Source organism: Cavia porcellus, unplaced genomic scaffold, assembly GCF_034190915.1.
Source record: "Cavia porcellus strain 051 isolate PalLab524CR breed Dunkin Hartley unplaced genomic scaffold, mCavPor4.1 scaffold_4, whole genome shotgun sequence".
Taxonomy (NCBI): domain Eukaryota; kingdom Metazoa; phylum Chordata; class Mammalia; order Rodentia; family Caviidae; genus Cavia; species Cavia porcellus.
Genome location: NW_026947487.1, coordinates 64,909,877 through 64,933,419, shown reverse-complemented (window position 1 = coordinate 64,933,419; position 23,543 = coordinate 64,909,877). Strand labels below are relative to the sequence as shown.

Genomic DNA, 23,543 nt, shown 5'->3' with positions numbered 1-23,543 from the left:
AGAAGTAAATGAAATATGTTCAGCAGCTTCACTGGTCATTCAAGATACACAAATTAAAACAACACTGAGATTCCGTGTCAGGCCAAGAAGAATGGCTATCATCAAGAAATAAGCCAACAGCAAATGCAGAAGAAAAAGGAACTGTTCCTCACTTTGGTGGGAAAGTAAATTGGGACAACCACTGTGGAAATCAGTATGGAGATTTCTCAAACAATTGAAACTAGATGTTACATTTTACCTAGCTGTTTCCCTTATCAGCATCTTTCTGAAAAAAAAAAAGCATAATACCATAGTTATATATGCATACTCATGTTTAAAGCAACACAATTTGCTATAGCTAAATCTTGTAACTCTTGGAAAATTCCCATCAGTAGATGAATGGATAAATGAAATGTGATTTATATATACATTGGAGTACTACTCTGTCATAAGGATAAATTTGAGACATTATTAGGAAAAATGGATACATCTTGAGACTACATTTTAAGAGAAACAAATCAGTCATATGGGTAAATATCACATTGTTTCTTGTGTGTGACAAAAATAAAAGATCAAATAAGGAACAAAATGGATGATAGATATTGGAAAGCAAGCAGAATTGTTCAAAAAGGAAGAGGAACAAGACACAGGGGCAGAGAGTGAGAAGAAAGGGAAAAGAGATAGTAGAGGAAAAAATGCAAACAATCCTTTGTAAACTAGGATGGGAAAAAGGGTTGAGAGAGAAGATGTGGATGGGAAAAAAAGAAGAAGAATCAAGATGTCTTATGTACAGGTACAAGTTCCCCATGACATATGTGAACATTATGTATACCAATAAAATAAACTCTAAAAAATTAAAAGATTTACTATGGTTTAGATATGGGTGTCCCCAAAAACTGTATGATTTTTGAAGGTGGTTGGATCATTGGGTAAGCATACATTTTGTTGGGTTAGTCTGCTGATAAATCCATAGTTGAATGTGCTATTACAGGACAAGTTATTAGGGCTGTGACCTAGAAGTGTATATCTTCTTCCTCTCCTTTCTCAGAGTTTACTAGTTGCCATGGGAGGAGTAGATTCCCTCAGAGGCAGACTCTTCTGCCATGCCTGCCAACCATGGACTGAAACTTTTGAAACTGTAATCCAAAATTACCTTCTTTTCCTTTAAACTGTGGGTGTCAGGTATATTACAATGATGAAAAGCCAAGACAGGAGGCAAGAGTTACCAATTTAAAATGTATTACCAAGTAGGATGTGTCTTCTCAAAAGTTCATTTAGCCTACTTAACACTTGCTTAGGCTGTGATTAGGAGATGTACTTACTCAAGGCTAATAGTGCAAGTTCCCGCCCATGTTTGATTATGCGTTTCTGGAATTTGGCTACCTCTCCAGAGCCACACTTTCCTCCCAATCATTCCCCCCCAATATCTGCTCCTGAAGCCCCACCTGAGTTATGACTATTCACCATGCTCAAAGAAAAAACTCGCACTTTACAAACCCTATGTAACTGCAATAAAATAGCTTAGCTTCATTTTATCTAGTTTCAAAAAAATTTCAGATAAGTACTAATTCCAGGGTCTAGATTATATGTGATAACATGAAGTATGGCAAAGACCAACTAGTCAAGGCAAACTCCATTTCCTAGCTACTAGCTTGAGCTGTAATATTGACTGAGAGAAAATTCTGTTTTAACTTAAGCAAATTAAATGTCCAAGTTTAGAATGATGATTAATTATATGAGCCATACTTAGAAATTTTTTTTGGGGGGGGTACCTGGGATCAAACTCAAGACTGCATGCTTGCAAGGCAGGCACTTATGCCACTGAGTTAAATCCCTAGCCCCCACTTTTAATTTTTATTCAAATGCATAAGATATTTAGTTTCAATCAGCAACTAAATATATTTAAATAAATCCAAAGACTGAAAATTTCAGATACAAAAATAACTTAGTATAATTTGTCCTTCCTTAACAACTTGATTAATTCAACTCATGAGTGAATGTTATTTCCCAAAATGTTTGGCTCACTTTTAAAATTAAACTACAAATTCTATCATAATTGTGTATGTGAAGACTTCTCAGTCTGAACAATATTGTACTACAAACCTCCAAGTGAAAATGTTCTTTGAAAGTCTCTCTCTCTGTCTCTGTCTCTCTGTCTCTGTCTCTCTGTCTCTCTCTCTCTGTCTCTCTCTCTCTCTCTCTCTCTCTCTCTCTCTCTCTCTCCTTGTCTCCCTCTCTCTGTCTCTCTGTGACATTTTGAGACTGGGTCACACTATGTAACTCAGGCTGCCCTTAAATTCATGGCCTCCTGAGTGCTAGGATTGCAATCATGTACCATGATACCTGGCTTCCTTGTCAACTTATATTAAGGTGCCCTGTCAGAGAAATATCCTTTCAACCACTCATTCATCAACAGCCTATCCTGTTCCAACCAGTGTGTCAGATACTTATGGACAGTGGCAAACCAATCACTGGGTTGAGAGATTGATGGAAAATATTATTAAAGAATATGGAGGAATTCATCTACCAGATAAGGGACTATTCTAATGTGGCAGAGACGGAGGAACAAAGACATAGAGGTGAAAGAACTTGTCAGGGTTCTAAGTAGATTGTACTAATGAATATAAACTAAAAAGAGGAATAGGAAAGAAGCTGGAGAATTGGACAAAGGCTTTGATCTCAAGACTGTATGGACTAGATTGAACCCTGTAGTCCATTGAAGATTTTCACCCCTCAGAATTATACATCCAGCTGTGCCACAGGCAGCTGTGTGCAGTTTTATGAACTATCAGATTTTAAGGCAAGAGGCCAGACTAGAAATCATGGTGGTCAGAACCAAACTGTTCTTAGTCCATAAAAATAAATTGTTTTCTGTAATGTGGGAATACTTTGAGGATATCAGAGCAATCCCACAAAGGCATCACCAATAGCAACAACAGTAACATTAGTGGCAACATCAGTAGCAACCAGAATTTATGGAGCACTTATTATGCACCAGGCATTCTGCCAAGCACTTTCCATGCTCCAGTGCAGTTCTTACTACTATTTTGTGAGTTAGGTACTCTTATTATCCCCATGTTTATAAAGAGTTACACAAGTGAGCAGTAGATGAACTTATATTCAGAGCCAGATCTTTTTTTGGAGCTATGATGTTAAGTGCTATGCTATGTAATCAAACTTACTTTTTTATCACTTAAGTTTACATAAGGTAATAAAGTAATAACCTTCAGTTCAGATTTGTAATTCTTTCCTAAAAGAATGAAAAGAAGTGGGGTTTCTGACTGTTTTTGTCTTTGCTTCACAAAAATATATAACTTCCTAAATACTGTCTAGATGCTTCAATTAAGAGAGGGAGACTGTCATACTCAAGTAGAAGTAAGTCACTTAGCAGATCCTGTTAAATATATTGAGGAGCTGAAAATGGCTTCAGCATTTCTTGTGTCTTTAGCTTTATTTCCTTTTGAATTGTATTCTTCTCCTTACCTTATCTGTACTCTTAATGCTGTGTCTCCCACTTCTTTGGGCAAAGGCAGTCTGGGGAAATGATACAAATAGCAGTGCTTCCCGATGACTCCATGGACTCTCCTCTCAGAGGATTATTTTACTATAAAGAGTGAGTCATCAGGAGTAAAGAGGCGAAGAGAGAGAAAATTCAAAATACTTGGAAGGTTTGCCTCCTGAAAAGGCCCATATTAATTTTGTATAGACATCTGAAGTGATAAACACTCAGATCACAGTAAATATTTCTTATTCAAATTTTATCAGCTTAAGCAAAGCTCTGGCTATCATTTGAATTTCATTTTGGTGGACTACCTAGGGAGCATATGCTGGGTAAATGATAAATGTGTGTCAGTGCTGGAGACACAAATCTATTTCATGTTCTATAAATAAAATTTCTAAGTTTGAAGCATTGAGGAAAGACCTGGAATCCTGCTGTCCTTGGCACTGTTCGGCAATAACTCATTTTATTTTCTTGTATTATACCCTTACCTAGCTATGTGCTGCTTCCCTTTAAAATGGTTAGGACCCATTTAGAAACCAAAATTTTAATCATTCTAGGACTTTCAAGGGAAATAATGTTTTAGGAAAGCAAGAATTTTCATTACCTCCAGACCATATTGTGTAAGAAAATTGGGCCAGTTTTGGAAATATATTAATCATACTTCCAACATTGACCATTTCCTACATTATTCAGAGTAAAAACATCAATTGTGACAGATAACAATTTCTTATAATCACATTTAATCAAAGAGTGTATTTTAGTGCTTCCTAGAGCTCTAACTGCATTCCACAGGGCCAACTCCTGGCAAATTTAGTAGTGGAGATAGTCTTACTAACAAACCTTGTAATTTTCCAGGTAGTTCCCTGTCTTACCCAATAAATATCCCTTTCTCTTCTCAAAAGTTATTAGACTTCCTTGGCAGTGCACCAACTTGGGCAGATGTTTTGAAGATGTTCGGATCAATCCAAATTAGGAAATAGTTGTTTGAAGTTCACTATATATACATAATGGTTCTGAAACTCAGCTGTGTGATTTGGATGAAACACACTGAAGAAACACAAAGCATTTTGCTGCCTCCATACAACCCAACCTTGTTTAAGAAAAAGGAAAAAATGACAAGTTGGCTTAGCTTGGATATGTTGCTTTCTCTTCAAATCCTGGCAATGTGTAGGTCTGTTTGCTGCTGATAATGACAGATCAAGCAGTTCTTTCCACAAAAAAGCTTTGTTTGGTGTTTTGTGATGGCATAAATTATTTTTCTTGTTTCTGATGTGGAAATAGCAAGCTTTTTAATTTCCTGGGGGTTGTCATAAATATTGCACTTCTGAAAGACCAGAATGAGTCTACAGTTTGCATTGTCAAAGAAATATATTCCATTGCTCATCGGTTTAGTTAACATCATGGTACATGCTTTTCAGAAACTTAAAAATGTTTTAGAAAACCAAGGGGAAGTTGGTTTATGTATATTATATAAATATGGACTTTTCTTTCTGTTTTTCTCTTGAATATTGTATATATATCTAAAGCATTGTCTTTGCAATATTATTATTCATGGATGATTTTGCATTTTGTGTTAGTATTTCTCACTTTTTATACGTTTCAAATCACAGGTCTCAATACTAATAATGTAGTGCTTAGAGTAAAAATGAAGTCTAATACTTTTTTCTGTAAAATTATCTTTAATTTCTGCTCATTTTAATCATAACCATGACACAGCAAACTTTCAGCATAAGCCATTTTTATTTTTCTGGAAAATTGACTTGATTTTCATTACATCTGAAACTGAAAATATTCCAATAAATTTAGAAGAGTAGCATTGGTAGTACTGAAAATGCAAGGGAAATTACTTGTAGACTTTACAGTTCTAAGTGAAACTAGGAGCAATAACAAACTTTTCCCAGTAACACAGAAACAACTGTGTTAACAGATTCTTTAAACTTTGCTGTGTGTATGAATGCAAGATAACTATTACATAGGTGTCTTATTCACTCTTTTCAGTGTCCCCAAGCCACAGAGTATTTTGACTTTGCAAATGAGGACTCAAAGAAAATTAGAACGCTCAAAATAAAAGACTCAGTTGAAATATAGGTAACTGAAATGAACAGATATTTCTCAGAAGTACAAATGACCAATAAATATGTGAAAAACTGTTCAGCACCTCTGACTATTAAAGAAATGCAAATTGAAACAACACAGAGGTTCCATTTTACTCCAGAAAGAATGACTATTAGCAAGAAATCAAGTAACAACAAATGTTGGCAAGACTGTAAGAAAAAGGAAACCCTTCTACATTGTTGTTTGGAATATAAACTATGTCAACCATTAAGGCAGTCAATATAGAGAGTCTTCTAAAAATTAAAACTACAAAGTGTATTTGACCCAGCTATTCTCCTTCTAGTTATCTTCCCAAAGTTACCTAGGTAGGTTAAAAGAAGATCATCTTACCGTGATATATGAATATTCATGTGTATAGCAAAGTAATACATCATAGTGAATTCTTTGAAGGGCCTTATTACATACCCATTAATATGTGAATGGATAAAGAAAATGTGGTGTTTATAAACAATGGAGTGCTACTCTGACATAAAAGTGGATAAGTTACAGTCATTTAAAGGAAATGGATATACCTTGAAACCATAAGTGAAATAAATCAGCAATGCAAGCTTAAATACCATGTGGTTTCTCTTATACTAAAACTCAAAATATAAACAAAGAACCAAATAAAAGATGGAAAATAGGAAATAGCCTTTTCATAAATTAAAAAGGGACCAAAAATTGAGGAAGAAGAGAGAGAAGGAAGGAGAAGGAGTCACAAAGGAGTCACAAAGAATTGAGAATTATAGTAATCTGAAAAGGGAGACCAAGGAGGGTATCATGGATAGGAAGAACCCACAAAGGGAAAATGGCAGTAGTCACACAATTTTATACAGACTTCATGTAATCCTAATCAAAATACCAAAATTATACCTCATAGAATTAGAGAAAGCAATCTATTTGGAACCAGGAGAGACCTAAATTAGCAAAAACAATTCTAACCAACAAAGGCAAGGCTAGAGCTACCACAGTCTCTGACTTGAAATTGTACTACAAAGTGACTGTGATAAAAATATCATGGTGCTGGAAAAGAAAAAGCCCAAAACTCAATGGAACAGATTAAAAGATACAGAAACAACTCCAAACAGACACAGTTGCCTTATGTTCGACAAGGGCCAATAACCTTCACTGGAAAAAAGATAGTCTGTTCAATAAACTGTGCTAGAAAAACTGGCTTTCCATGTGCCAAAGATTCAACCTAAACTCATATCTCTCATCATGCACTACATTAAAAGTAAAATGGATCAAAGAGCTAAATACTAAAGAGAATCACTTAATCTTCTAGAAAATAAAATAGGCAAAAGTTTTAAAGGCCTAAGTGTAAGAAAAAGGCTTTATGAAAAAAAAACCCAGTCAGCAGCAAATATTACAAAAAGACAACAACTGGAATCTCATCATAGTAAAAAGCTTTTGAATATCAAAAAATTACCAACAGAGTCAAGACAATTTGTACAGTGGAAAAAAATCAGCCAGTTAATCCTCAGGCAAAGGACTAGTATCTAGAATACATACCAAAATCAGAAATAAATCGTGCTCCCCAAATTCAAAGACTCAATCCAAAAATTCGGAACCTGAACTATGCATCAAAAATGAAGTAGAAATGGCAAATAAATGTATGAAAAAATGTTCAACATCACTTGTCATTGTCATTCAAGACATGCAAATTGAAACAACGCTGAGATTTTATTTCACTCCAGAAAGAATTGCTATTATCAAGAAATTCACCAATAATAAATGCTATCTGGGATGTGGAGAAAAAGGACACCTTCTTCACTGTTGGTAGGAGTGTAGGCAGGTGCAAGCTCTGTGTAACTGAGTGTAGCAATTCTTTAAAAATCTAAAGCTAAAAGGTTCTATTCTATCCAGATATTTCCCTTCTTGTTATCTGTCACAAAGAATTAAAACATTGTACTACAGTAATATATGCACACTCATGTTTGTAGAAACACAATTGGTAATAGCAAAATCTTGGAAATAACCCAAATGCCCATCAACTGATGAGCAGATAAAGAAGTCACAGTTTTTCATTTTATCCAAAGGAGTATGATTCTACCATAAAGAAGGATCACCTGACATTTTGAAGTAAATGGCTGCTCTTAAGTAGAATCAATCAGACACACATATAAATATGACGTTGTCTGTTGTGAGAAACAAGAAATGTAAATAAGAACCAAAATGTATAATAGATATTGCAAAATAAGAAGAAATTTTTCAAATCGGATAGAGAACTAGGGAGAAGTGAGGAAGAAAGGTTGGAAGAAATAAGATTTTAAAAAAAGAGAATAGAAATATGAAATGTAAACAAAGCTTTTGAAATAATGAGGGGAAGAGAAGTGGATGACAGCATAAGGGAAGGGGGGGAGGAGAAGTCAAGATATGCACAGGCACAAATTCTCTATGATGTATATCCAAAATGTATTGATAAAATTAATTTTAAAATGAATTGAAATGTGTTATGTGTGTTTTAGTTGCTTCCTGTCATTGCTGGACAAAATATGGACAAAATACTTGATATCCAAAGGGGAAAAGTTTATTTTAGCTCACAATCCAAAGAGGTTTCACTCCATAATTGGCTGGCTCCAATGCAAGTTGGCAGGGTAGACAGGCATCACAGAGGAAAAACTGTTGGTCATTGACCACTTTGACTGGGTTTGGGGTGTGGCACTGGTGGCACTGAAAGTGGGCTCTGCTGTGGCCTGTACTTGCCCTTCCTCCCTCCCTGATCCCTTTCCTTTTCTCTGCACCTGTGAACAACATAGCGAAGAAGCATTCTCCAGGATTGGCCCTCAGCTGTGCCAGGTGAGGGAGGGACATTCACAGTGAATAAGATGGCTCTTCTCTTTCCTTGAAACCTTGCTTCTCCACCCCAACCTTTGGTGATATGGGGAAAGCTGGAGTGCAAAATTCAACCAGGGAAAGGAAAAAATGTAGAAAGAAAAATGGATAAAAGCTTTTGGAATTAAAGAAAGGAAGAATGTTGAAGGGAATGTGATCTCTTCTGTATCCTATTTTCTTGCCTCTGGTTAGCTGACTGAAATTAGCTCTTACGCAAGTACATGGAAGATTCTCTAAAATCCAGTTTAGTTGAATCTAAATATATGAACATTCAATATATAGCTATGGACAAGGGCAATGATGGCAAACCTTTTAGTTTTCAATGACAGCTAACAACTCACATGCCGTGAGTTTGCCACCACTGGACCAAGAAGTCTTAACTGGTTCCAAAGTTTCCAAAGTCAGGTTCAGCTAAAAGGATGTTGGAAGACTCTTCCCTGACAAATTATTCTGGAAGAGCAAATAATACCTTCTTACGCTATCCATGATTACTGCAGAAGTGTTTGTATCCTTTCTGATGTCTACTTCAAATTCAAATCCCAGAAATGTCTCTGATACTGCATTTGAATGTGAACCCCTATCAGGGAAAATGCTACACTGTTGATTCAGCATTTATTCACTTACCAGTGTTGTGTAAAACAAAATACTCAGGGCTACTGAAAATGAATAAGGTAGACACATCTCTTCTGTTTATAAATCTGACAAGCTGGGAAGAAATACAAATTAAAAATAACCATAAATTCATGATGAATGCCAAGGTAGTGGAAATTAGTGTGGGGACACTGGACCATATAGAGGAGTATCCAACCTAACCTAAAAGGGATGGCCTCATTTTGGAAGCGAGCGCATGTAAGCAAAAAACTGAAGGATGAGTTGAGTTAAGTTGTTTTTAAATAAGAGAAGAGAACCAGAATGTCTGGCAATGATTTTCTTCTGTGTAGTTCCAGCTTCTCCCATGACATTTGAGATATACAAAGTCATATTTGAATGCTTTGTTGTGACCACTGTATGTTACTGGAAATAAATTCAGGTCAGTAGAAATCACATGTGACTACTCTTTCTTTCCAATTACTGGTAGACAAAACATATGAATGCCTGAGTTCCCCCACAATCTGTGTTTGAAGAGCTTTAAGTTATTCAGGTCTCCAGATTACTGTTCAGGGAAAACAAGAAAATGTCTATCATTATATGAAAATGAATTAATAGCTGTAAAAACAATAACCACCATAAATCCATTGCATGCCATGTTTCAGGAGTACTTTTAATATTGATTAGTTTTAATATTTTTAAATGTTTTCTTTTTAATAACCATACAGTAATTTTACATGTTTATGAGGTATTTAAACTTATTGAAAGATGTAATAAATCTTAATCTTTAATAAATTTAATCTTATTGAAAAACCTATTAAAATGGATATTTTTATCATCATTTTGTAAGGTAAAAATTAAAGTGAGTGAAATTAGCGAAATTTTCATTCTTTAATCTTTACCATAGTTTTCTACTGTCATAAAATATCAGAGATGCAAATGTGTCCTAGTGGAAACATCAGATTGGCCTTTTTTCATAAACATCTTTTCAATATTAATCACTAATTTTTGACCATTTTTAGTTTTACCATTATAATTACATATCAAGTTCCTAATGTCTATTATCTGGTTTTTCCTGTAACTTTATATTTAATAAAAGTAATGTCTAATAATTCTTGAAGAGCTAAAATGATTGTTCAGGGAAAGATTAGAACAAGGAGAGGTGTTAGTGATGCACATTCTTGTTTTAGTGATTAACAGTACAGTTTTTCTAGGTGGATTCTATTGGGATTTTAAATAGTGGTACACAGTGTTAGTAGTTTTTGAAGCATTGTACATAAAATTATGGAAACCAAACCATAAAGGATTCTAACAAAACTCAAGGATGGAAAATAGGATCTTCAACTGTATCTTCAACTTGGTATTTCCAGTATGTGATTATGTTCAATACAATTTTGGAGAGTTTAAAAATATACAGTTAGAGGAGAAAGGATCTGTCCAGTAAGGAAGTGTTTAACCCCATGATTTCCATCAATGCAAACATGTATGGGATTTATTTCTGCAAAATACTTTTGATCACCTGTCAGAACTAAACAATGGTAGGAGGGATTTAGGGAGATTCATGAAAGTTGAAGATATAAAAAAGCATTGACAATCAAAATAAAATGTAAAAATGACACTTTAAAATATACTACTACCTAAAAGATTTATTCCATACTAAGTCACAAATAAAACATCAGCATGTTTCAAGAAGTAAAAATACTGTGAAGTCATACCATCAAATTAGTAGGAAGTACCATTGGAAATTATTGGCCCAAAAGATTATTCAATTTATAATTTAAAAATTCAAAAAAGCAGGTGATTAGCTCTGAAAAGAAAAAGAAAATCAAACTACAGAATCTCTCTATAGAAATAATAATAAAAACACTATATAGCAGGGTCAAAAGAATATATTTAAACAATAAATGAGTTAAATTCAAAGCACTGAACACATTAAAAATGAAAGTACAAAAATGGGTGAATTAAGACCTCTTTGCTGTGTAGTACATGGGTAGAGAGGCGATACCAGCTTCTTCCAGTTTAAGCACAGAGGTTTTACATCTGACCACGTTGCATTAACAGGGACCAGATTTACCATCCCTCATGAAAAAACTAAACAGCATCAAATAACAGGAAACTAAGTGAAATGGTTGGTAAGAGTGAGGAACATATAGCGTGTGCCTTGCATTTGTATTAAACCACTGCCCAAAGATAGTTTTTAGGAGATGCGGACAGGGGAAATCAGTAAGAGCCCAGTAGTTATCTTGCTTTGAGGAGGACGAGTTGGTAGTCTGAGGAGGCAAAGGCAGCAATGCTCACTGGGCATCAGACTGTCGAGAAGCAAGTTTCACAAAGAAGACATCAAGGATCTGGAGAGGTCCCTCTCAAGAACTGAGCTAAACAGCATTATGCACATGCACGACTTACCTGGAATACCAGGGAATGAATTACCTGAAAGAAAGAATAGTCTTTAAAATCAATAGAGCACCACAAACTTGAATAGCAGATCTCATAACTCAGAGCATCAGGTGGAGTTCACAAAAGAATCTTGTGGAGAAAATTAGCCATAAACTAAGTGTTGATCTAGCATTACCAAAGAAACCTGAAATGCCAGCTGAATGGATAAGATTCTTGCAAATAGTTTGATCATGTACAAGAATAAAGACCTCAAGAATATTTACAGGTTTCTAAATTTATCCAATATTTTGAATAGTAAAATTCACAATTTTAGAAAGTTCTAAGAATAAAATGAAACAGAAAAACACTACCCATAGTGCTAGACTCTACTGAACATGGAGAAAAATCAACCAGAGAAACTCAACATAGAACTGATACACATGAGATAATTAATGGCCAATGATAATAAAAATAGCCTACATATTCAAGAGTTTAGATGTATCACTGATCCTGGCTTGTACAAATTTGGTAAGAATTTCTAAAATGATCCCATTTCAATTTCTAGTGATAAGAAACTCTGGTTAAGTGAAAAATACACTGTTGAGATTATTAGTATACCTTAAGGAAAAAATAGTGAATTAAAGGAATGAACAATGGAATGCACTAAAATTTAAATAAAGAGAAAAAATAAAGAAGAAGGGAATTATATATCATTGAGCCAGGGAACAACTTAAAGGTGCCTACTATGCATCTAATTTGAGCACAAGGGAAACAGAAGGCTGAAAAGTAAATAAATATCAGAAAGAGAGCAAGACTGAAAAATTTCACAACTGATAGAAACTAAAATTCTTCAGTTCTAGAAGCTTCATTTACCCTGTGATAGGTTCTGAAGCACACACAGGTATGAATCACACACAGGTTATTGTATTACTTTTCTAAAAGTGCCATAACAGAGTACCACTCGTAAGATGGCTTAAACAGGACAAAAATTTTGTCTCACAATTCTAGAAGATACAGGTTCAAAACTAAGTCCTTGGCTAGTTGATTTCTTTCTACAGTTTCCCTCTTTGGTTTATAGATCGCCATCTTCTTCCTCTGGTTCCATGATCTTCCCTCTGTGACTGCGTTTCTCTGTACCGTTCTCTGTAAGGCCTTGGGTCATGAGGAATCAGTGCTGCCCCTAAACTTATTTTAATCTAATTTTCTCTTCCACCATCCCAAATCCAAATATTGTTATATTCTGAGTTCTGGGGATTAGAACTTCAGCACATGTACTTTAAACACATGATTCAGTTCATCACACATTATCAGACTCAAACTGTTTTAAAACCACTGGTACATAGAAAAACCTTAAAAGCAACTGATGACATAGGACTTCCAAAACTGCCTCGGAAGGTAGCTCCAATGATGGAGTAAGTGTGCTCAAAGTAAGGAGGAATCATTTGAGAGAGATTAGTGGCACTGTGTCTTTTTCTGTAATAATTGTTTTAAATTTAACTGTGCACTGTATTTTGCACATATACACTACATCCGTCAGAAGACTACAACTAGGATATCTTTAAATTTACTTCCATGTAGAATTCAAGGAGTAGTAAGGGACAATTTATTTTTAATGTACTAATTTGAAGCTTACATATATGCATTATTAAATATCAACACAACTGCACAACTTTTTAGAGTTTTATACACCAGACCTTTCATAGCTGAGAGTGCTCTAGCACTGACATTGTTTGGAATTGCTGGCTCCTAATATGGGGGAAAAGCAGTCTATTTTTAGTTAGCTTTACTACTTTTTAAAAAATTCTGTACATTCAGTGCATCATTTTAGAGCTTTTATTCAGAGGAAACTACTTCTTTTGCTCTACTTTTGATGTACTCTACTTTTGGTTACCTTCTGAGTATTTCTGATTGAATCGTTATTTCTCCTCTTATATTTGCAGTTGTCAACAGTTGTTTTCAGGGTGTTCCTCTTTCATATCATCAATGAGCTACTGTCTCAACTCTCTGAGTATATTAATCTTATATATTTTGGAAGAATTCCTTTTCCTTTTTAATTGATGATATTTTAAGAGGTAGCTTTTCTATTTGACTTTTTATCATCTTTTTTCATGCTGGAAATTTCTCCAACTCCCAGAGATACTTGGTTATTTGTATTTAGAGGACACTGTCAGATTGTTTTGAAGTCTCTACACCTGTAACTGGACTCTTTTCTGATGTATCTTATCATGTGAGTACTGAGTGGAGAAGTACATAATTCATAAGTGAACCTCCCTGAAAAAGTTAGATTTCTTTTCTCATCAAAAGTCAGTGCCATCAGCAAGGAGTCCTCTAATCTTATGCCCATCACAGGTATGAAAAACACACAATTCTAGACTAATATAAAAGGGATTGGGGGTCTTTCAGGATTTCATTTTGGGTTCTGATCCTCGTGCTTGACTCATACCTTAATTCTAGAGATGTTATATGCTTCAGTTTCTTTAAACCACTGCCATGATGGTATTGAGAGTGACACTTTCTTGGATTCCACGGTTAGAGAGGAAAAGAATGGCAGTTAACAACTACTCCTCATGCAAACTTTCATATACTTTCAAAAACATGTTCAGCCCCAACCACTGGTACAACCAGGCACCTGCTGCCTCTAATTTTCTTTCTTTCTTTGGTTGTACTAATTAATGTTCAACTCTTTGTTTCACATCTTCCACAGCACTCATGGATTTCTCTCATTCTCTCATCTGCTGCCTTATTCCATTTCCTATATGGATTTACACCATTTTTATTTTCTACACTGTTATTTCTTTAGAAAGTGTAAAGCAAATGGGTATGTTCAGCCTGTCATATTTAATCAAAAGTCTGGGTTCTTCCCTATAACAACACTATAGTATACATTCAAGGTGACTCTAATTTTCAACTATTTTAATGAGATTTTGTTTTGTATTTTGCCTTTGTTTGATAAATTTAGCCTGTGTTAAATAAGAAAATATCTTTAAAAGGCTCACATGTATTTGATACTCATTTAGTATACATTTGAATTAAAAATAAATTCCTGTAAATTGTTTTCAAAGTTGCAGTTAATAGCCATCAAATAATAAGTATTGAGATGAAAGGAAAAACAAACTGTATCGAGAAGAGACAAGCTTTTTTCCACACTTCATTGGTGCTGAAATGTGTTATGAGCTATCTTTCTTTGTAATGCTTTTGGCATTTCACATACATGGCAGATCAACACCAGCATATGTTCTTTCACTGATTTTCCATTTCTTCACTAACTTAAACATTGTGGGGACTGGCTGTATTACTCACCAGTTGTGGGATAAAATAGTTGGCTTGCAATTGATTTAAATTAAATCTGATACTTCAAAGATGCGAATCATGTTTTTACAGCATTACCAAAACACCCATGAGGTATTATATAATCACTTGGACAAAGGTATGTTTATCAATTGGTCTTTTCTCATCTAGGGAAGTATTTTATAATTAACATTGTTTTTCTTTAATTCAAAAACTATATCTTGTTTTACTCTTTCTACTCTCTGTCCCCAGATTTTCAGCAAAAATAAACAGTAAATAAAAGAAAATAGATCATCATGAGTTGGGGTAATGCTCCTTATATTTCAAAACAGCACTTGAATATTTTAGGAAAAATACTTCCTTTCAAAGTGAAAGAATATCTATGTGTCCTGTATAGGAAAATATTATTATTTAAACTCCCTAGTAAAACATAAGAGCCCAAAATTTCAAGTCACTTAACAAACGTATCTACGTGCCCCTGTTTCCCTTCTGGAACATTTTTAAAAACTCTTTTACTACTATGATATTTTAAAGTAGCTAGAACATTTTCATAAAGGTATATAACTAGCCTATACTTCACTCTTCTGAAATATAAAGAAAATAAAATATAAACTGTATTGAATTACGTGCTATAATCACATTGCTGCTTTTGGAGCAACAAATGATTGAAAAACTATGTAAGGGTAGTTAACAGTAATGGAATCTTGTGCCAGACTTCAAATCTTGATTCAATCACAAATGGTCTTGTGAAGCCAGGGCTCATTTTTAGAAGAGCACCAGTAATGATTCTACGTAGGAATGTTAAGATGTAAAGAAAGATAATATAACAAAAAGCTTAAATAATAATTGTTATTCTTAACCTGTTAGGAGTATAATTATTATTAAGGGAGTTCATTTTAGAATATATTCCAAGTATATTTCACTGTTAGAGTAGAAACAATTTTAAGTCTGAATATCTGACTTTGGGCTTGCATTGATCAGAAAAATATTTTTCAGAAAGAATCTAAAAAACAAATATGAATAATATAGTGAAATATGTTAGAAAAGTCATCGTATCATTATTAAGTGAGAATGTTAATAATCCTTAACAAAATATTTATATATGTATTAATTTATTAAATATAAAAATTTAAAACTTACCTAAGATTTCAATTTTGTTGTTTTTTTTCAATTTTTTTTATTTTGAAAGGAAAAACTAAAAGAAATAAAACAGAATAGAGACAATGAAATAAAAAAATGAGCATGATACAAGACTTCAAAGCAAGATAAAAGGAAACCAACAATGGCTACCATGATGCCTCTTGCTATCTCCAAAATAACTTCCTATACCATGAGGCACAATCAAATCAAATATAACAGAACAGAATAAAACCAGTCAAAATCAAGACAATGAAAGCAACACAGGACTTCAAGAAGTACGAATACAGCAGTTACTACCATAATGCATCTTGTTATCTTGAAAGCAGTTGCTTATACAATCAAACATAATAAAATCAAACAAAAAAAATAGAATAGTCAATCAATACAAAACAATGAACATCATACAAGGCTTCAAAACAAGATAAAAGGAAATGAATAATGGGTACCATAATGCCTTTGTTATCTTCAAAATAACTGCCTGTACCATCAAGCATAATAAAATCTAATGAAACAGAACAGAATAAAACCAATCAAAACAAAACAATAAAACAATATAGGACTTCAAAACAAGACAATAGGAATACAAGAGTGGCTACCATAATGCATCTAACCACCTTCAAAGTAGCTGCTTATACCATCAGACAAAATAAAATCAAACAAAACAAAATAGAATAACATGAATCAAAAGAAAGCAAAGAAACAGGGCTTCAAAACAAGATAACTGAAATCAATAATAGCTACTATAATACATTTTGTTATTTTTGAAATAGCTGTCCCTAGGGAACTTTGTGGCTTCCAGGTGCACTGGACCAGTGCAGCGGGTCCTGAGGGGGCCTGCAATGGCCTCCCCACTCCTGGGTGCTTGGCAGACTCTGGAGTTCTAAGCAAGCAAGCAGAGGCCATCAGTTCCAGAGTCTGGGCTTGGCCGGCCTGCCCCACCCACAGTGACCATCTCTCAATCTGGGGAACTCGGTAGCCAGGAGCTGAGGGCATAGAAGAAGATTTCCAACAGACCATGGGGAAGCCTTTGAATAACACTTGAAACACAGAAATATAGGAAAATGACAAAACAAAAGACCAAATTACAATCTGAAACCTCCAGCCCATCCAAAGAAACCTTAGGAGCAATGTACATAGAGGAAAATATATGCCATACACTTGAAATATCGGACATAATAGCAACTGAAATAAAGAAGCAACTCCAGGAAGCTTTAAAGGAATTCAAACTAGAAATAATCTCCCAGGTAAAAGAAGAAATGAAGGAGATGCTGAACATACCTAAAGAGACACAGTTAAAAATTGGAGCAACTAAACAAAAAGATAGAATCCCTGGAAGAACAATATAAGAAACAAAAGAATACATAAAGCAGATGCAAAGAGATATACAGGAAATCAAAAATCCCATTGAAAGATGTCAAACCTGCCTCAATGAAAGTGAGGATGGAATTTCAGACCTCAAAGACAAGATTGCAGTTAGTGAACAGGAAAGGAAAGATCTTTTAAAAATAACAAGAAATCAGAAAATAATTCAAAAGCTACAAGATGATGCAAAGGAAAACAACATAAGATTGATAGGGATAAATGAAAAAGAAGGGGACAACATAAAGGATGTCAAGAGGATATTAAGAGAAGTAATAGCTGAAAATTTCCCAACCATGAAATTGGAAACTGACATCAGGATCAATGAAGCATATAGAACTCCAAATAGTCATAACCAAAATAAAACTACACCCAGACATATAATAATCACCATCCCAGAAATCCAACATAAGAATAGAATATTAAAAGCTGTCAGAGAGAAAAGACAGATCACTTATAAAGGAAAACCTATCAGAATTACAGCAGACTTCTCAGCACAAGCAATAAAGTCAAGAAGACCATGGAGTAAAGTATTCCAGATCCTAAAGGAAAATGATTTCCAACCTAGACTGATGTACCCTCCACAACTGTCCTTCAAAATTGATGGAGAAATAAGATACTTCCATGACAAAGAACAGCTGAAGAACTTTATGATCACCAAGCAAACCCTGCAAAGAATATTGAAAGACAGTTTAGATACACTTGGGAAAAAACCACTAAGCAAAGCAGAAAATTAAACAGAACAGAAAGATAAAAATGCAACAGCAGAAAGATAACATGTCAACAATAAACCAGCATATAACTGTTATAACCATTAATGTAAATGGTTTCAATGCACCAATTAAAAGAAACAGACTGGCAGATGAATCAAGAAACAAAATCCAACCATATGCTGTCTACAAGAAACCCATCTAACTCAAAAGGATACTCACAGAATGAAAGTCAAAGGATGGAAAACAATATTTCATGCAACAGGAACCGCTTCCCCCCAAAAAAAAGCGGGAGTAGCCATTCTGTTTGCAGACAATGTGAACTTTAAACCAATATTATTGTTTATGATGATATGAACAGCTATTTTGAAGAAAACAAGACACTGCAATAGCTAGTGCTGATTTAGTATCACCTTATTTTGAAGTCCCATCAAATTGTTGTTCTTCATCTCTATTGCTTTTATCATGTTGTATCTTATTGGATTTTATTATATATGATAGTATAAACAAAAATTTTTATAGGCAAAGAGATAATATAGAGACCATTGTTCATTTTCTATTAGCTGGTTCTAAATACCTTGTAATACTTTCATCCTCTTGAATGATTCCACACTGTCTTGATATGTTTGATGTTACAGTGTACGAAGTTATACTCACATATTTCAAGGAAAGAGACACTGTGGTAACTACTATTAAGCCAGGTTATCTTGTGGTGAAACACTATTTTGATTAAATTGTTCTGTTCTGACCTGTATTGTTATGTTGTTATGTCCTCTTTTATCTCATTCTCCTCCCTTTCTAATTTTTTTTATTATTTTTTAATTAAGGGAAAAATTTTTAAAAATTAGTAGGATATATTATAGTAAGTTTTTTGATTTCCCATTAACTTGATTTGAAGCCCTGTATTGCTCTAACCATCTTGTTTCACCTGATTTTAGTCTATTCTGTTCTGTTTGACAGTATTAAGTTTGAGGGTATAGGCAACTTCTTTGAAGGCAATAAGATTCACTATGCTGCTAATTCTGGTTTGACTATTATATTCTTTTGAAGTCCAGTAATGTCTCCAATGTTTAGGTTTTATTGGTTTTGTTCTGTACTGTTTTGTTCAATTTTATTATACTTAATGATATAGCAATTCTTTTTAAGGCAGCAAGAGGCATTATGGTAACCATTGTTGATTACCTTGTATTCTGTTTTTACATCATGTACTATGTCCATCCATTGTTTTGACTGACTGCTTTGTTTTGTCACATTTGGTTTTATTCTCTTCCCAAAAAAGTAATAACTGTGGGCGTAATAAAACCCAAAATGTGTAAATGTTATTGTAAAAAAGAGAGGAAAAGAAAGTGCTCTAAATGATACAACTGCAAGTGTGTTTAGGTGTGTAAGATAGATGACCATATTACTAAGTTTTTGTTGGATCATTGAACACAACTGTTTGCAGTCTCACTGTTTGAATGTCCACTTTGTATGTTTTACTTTTGTAATTTAAACAATTATTTCTAAGATGACAATATGTAATCTATTAACTAGTGATTTCTTACTGTTTATTTTTTTTTTAATTCTGTATTGCTTGTACGTTTTTACTATTGTGGGTTATTTTTCTTTAAATAAGAAAAAGAAACAGCTGTCCATGCCATTAAAAAAATCAAACAAAACAAAATAGAATAAAACCAACCAGAAAAGAACAATGAAAACAATACAAGGTTTCAAAATAGGATGTAGATTAACAATGGCCACTGCCTTTCCCCTTTGATATCTCTTCCCCTTTCACCTTCACAACATCTATTGTGCAATATGGATTCCATTAATTCTTTTATTTTTTTATACAAGGGAGACAACTCAATGTTCATCCATTTCACCCATGAGCATGATCTCAGGTTGTATCTATTTATCTACAAGAGCCTTGAGGTTATCTTTCTTTATAGCTCAGTGGCTTTCTGTTGTATAAAAATGCCATGACTTTCTTGTCCACTCTGCAGCTGATAGACAAGCTACCCAACTTTTTTTTCTGATCCCTTGTAACATGGAGCATTGTTTTCTCTCCTTTGACTTTCAGTCCATGAATTTACTTTTGAGTTAAATATGTTTCTTGAATAAAGTATATTGATGGATCCTATTTCCTGATCCACTCTGCCTGTTTCTTTTTATCCGCAAATTGAGATCATCTACATTAATGGTTATGACCAACATGCATCTCTTTCATGCTATTTTCTGCATTTGGCTGCCTACTTTTCCCCTCCATTCATTTTTCTGCCCCACTCAGTAATCCCTCTCTGCTGCTATTCCAGGAACCATGGTCTTTTTTATTTCTCTCTAGAGTATCCTTCAGTATTCTTTGAGGAGTGGTTTTGTGGTCATGAATTCCTTCAGTTGTTCTTTACCATGGAAGTATCTTGCTTCTCCATTAATTCTGAATGATAATTTTGCATGGTATATCAATCTAGGTTGGAGCTTGTTTTCTTCCAGAACTTGAAATACTTTACTCTCAGCTCTTCTTGACTTGATGGTTTGCTTTGAGAAGTCCGTCATGATTCTAATGAGTTTGCTTTTATAGGTGATCTGTTTCTTTTCCCTAGCAGCTTTTAATATTCTCTTCTTGTGTTGAATTTCTGGAATCTTGATTATTATGTCTGATTATAGATTTATTTTGGTTATTGTTAATGGAGCTCTATATGCCTCACTTGTCCTTTTCCTATGTTTGGGAACTTTTCGGTTATTACTTCTGTAATTGGATTTTAATGTCATTTGTGTTAACCTCTGCTTTTTCACTCACACTTGTTATTCTTAAGTTACTTTGCTTTGCAATGTCTTGCAGTCACAGAATTATTATTTCCTGTTTTTTTAAAGAGATATTTCCTTTCGTGATCGCAAGCTGCACACCTGTATTCAAGGTCTGAAAGTCTACCTTCAGTTTCTTTCCAGTGGTTATACAAACTTTCAATGTGGTTTTTAATTTCCTGGATATCTTTTTGAATCTCTTTCATGCATTCTAAGTCTCTCATATTGTTCATTCACAGTTCCCATCATTTTCCTATGCTCCTCTATTTATTTTATCTATGCCTTCTTTAGAGCTGCTTAGCAATTCCTTTATTATGTTTCTTACTTCTTTTGTTACCTGAGATAGTATTTCTGTTCTAATTTCTTTTATAGTCTCATGAAGTTGTTTCCTTACTTCTGTTGCCATTACTTCAGAAACTTCAGGTGTGCAACTCCCAATGTCTTCCATGTTTATAGCTCTTGGACTTGCCCTGCTTGGATTAGAGTCCAAAAACTGCCGCCGCCTCCTCCCCCTCCTCCTCCTCCTCCTCCTCCTTCTTTTCTTCTTTTCATATTTTCTTGGTTTGTTCCAAACAAGTGAGCATCACTTCCCACATTGATTACAATTTCTCCAGAATGTGACTATTTGGGTCTCCTAGGTTATCCTGGCCAGTGACGGCTATAGTTATTTAATGATGGCCACTGTGTGTGCTGGTACACGGCTGGCTGCTGTTTTTCCCACCTGTGCTGGCTACCTGGGAAGAAGCATTTGGAGGGCTGCTTGAATGTGTGCAGGGGCAGGGCCTGCCTCTGCCTCCCCATCAACTTGATTACTATAGGCAGTATCTTTAAATGTCTGTTGGAGTGATGATTTTAATTTTGAAACCAAAAAAAGTTTGAATCAATTTTGTATTTAATAACAAAATATAATTTCTGTCTGAAAGCATGAAGTTAAGGAATTTTTGTCTGAAAAATGTTATAATTTAAAAATAGTAAAAAGAGCCCAGCTGACTGTATAGGAGGAAATTATGCTGAGTATTTCAATTGTCAAAATGTGGTAATTTTCCAAATGATATCATTTGTTGCACAATACTGATATACTTTTTATCCATTTATATTTCAAAACTATAGAATTGTTTTCTAAGATTATATCTTTGATCATGTCTACAATTTTTTTGTTTTTCTTTTTGTTTCTGAGACAAGCTTTTGCTATATAGTCCAGTCTGGCCCTTGAACACACTATGTAGCGCAGGCCATCCTGAAACTCATAGTGATCCTCTTGCCTCAGCCCAAGAGTACCACAATGTGTGAACTATGTTTACAAAATTTTCCTTTAACATTTTCCATATTTTCCAAAGACAGAAGCAGAAATAGATGATAAATTCTGTGTAAAACCTAAAAAAAAAAAAAAAAAAAAAAAAAGATTGAGCAGTATTAGTATTGATTCTGTACCCTTAAAAAGACTCTTTCAGTGCTGGGGATTTAGCTCAGCGGCATAAGCGCCTGCCTTGCAAGCAGGCAGTCGTGAGTTTGATCCCCAGTACCGATAAAAAAGAAAAAGACAAAAAAAAAAAAAAAAAAAAAAAAAAGAAAGAAAAGAAAACAAAAAAATACTCTTTCAGTGGAAAAATTTACTTTCATTCTAGTTCATTTTCTTGATCTTATGCTTAGGAAACTATTTGGAGTGATAGTCTCTACTTAACATTTCCTATTATCATTTCTTTCAAATTTCTATTTTCTTCTATAATCTCAATTATCTTATCAACTAAACGAGAACCCTCACAACCAAAATATAACCTTTTCTCATTAATGCATTCTACTTGCAATGGTTCACCAAACCCCACGCATTTTCCTGTAAAATACTTTTCAATTTCATTGTAACTCCATTTTGCTTGTCTTAGTACCTGTACAACTTCTCAAACTAATGACTTGAAGAAAGTTTTCCTGCCATGGTACTGTTATCAACTTTATAAATATGCAGTGTCTCAATCCTCCCCATAACCTTCAAACAGCAAAGAAGTCAGCTTTTTTCTCCTAATATGAAGAAGAGGGAGTTTGATTAGCTAAGGCAATATTTCTTAGATGAAAAGGAAGGTTGAATGTTTCTGTTGCAGTGATCCCTTTCAAGGTGAAATGGAGTTTAGGAGATAAATGGCAGATACATCTTGACCTTTACTCTAAGTAAATGTCTGCAGCCCCTGTCTTGCCACAACCTTTTATACATTTTCTTAACACCTACAGATTTGAAACTACTTGTTTTCTCTCATAGGCAGAGCAATATTTGAAGTTCTACATGAAATGTTTTGTTTATACTGTTGTTAGCTAAACATTCTTTTGGTTGTTGAATGCTTAGCTTCAGTGAGTCCTTCTCAACTACTCCCCATATGAAGTAATTTCATATGCTTTTGTCGCAGAAAACTCTTAGATGGCATCTAAAGATCCTTACCACTTAATATTTATGTACCTCTAATCCGCTTGTGTTAACTTTTCTCCTTGTGACAAAATTAAACAAGTTTAATTTGACTCAAGTTTTTAGAGCTTTCATCCTGTCCCTGACTGACACTGCTGTTTCTGGGCTTGTGATGAGGCAGTACATCATGGAGGAAACAGATGGTCCAGCAAAGATACTGACTCTGTGGTAGCCAGGAAGCAGAAAGTGAGAGAAAAATCATCCAGGAGCAAACTGTCTCCTTCAGAGGCATGTCCCCAGCGACCTCTTTCATCCGACTCATGTGCGCCAGTTCCTAAAGTTTCCAGCACTTCCCGAGTGCCACCAGATGATAACTGAGACTTCAGCACATGAGCCTTTGAGGGACATACCAGATCCAAAATAAAACAGCTCTTCACCTAGTAGGCTGAATTTTGTGATTCATCTGAACAAGTAGAATACAACAGAAATACTAATAATGTTG

At 34.4% G+C, this 23,543-nt stretch overlaps 1 protein-coding gene across 4 annotated transcripts in view; it reads left to right on the top strand.

The window, feature by feature from the left end:
• Positions 1-23,543, top strand: part of Cfap299 (cilia and flagella associated protein 299) — a 635,152-nt gene that overhangs the window by 376,233 nt on the left and 235,376 nt on the right. The window lies entirely within an intron of this gene.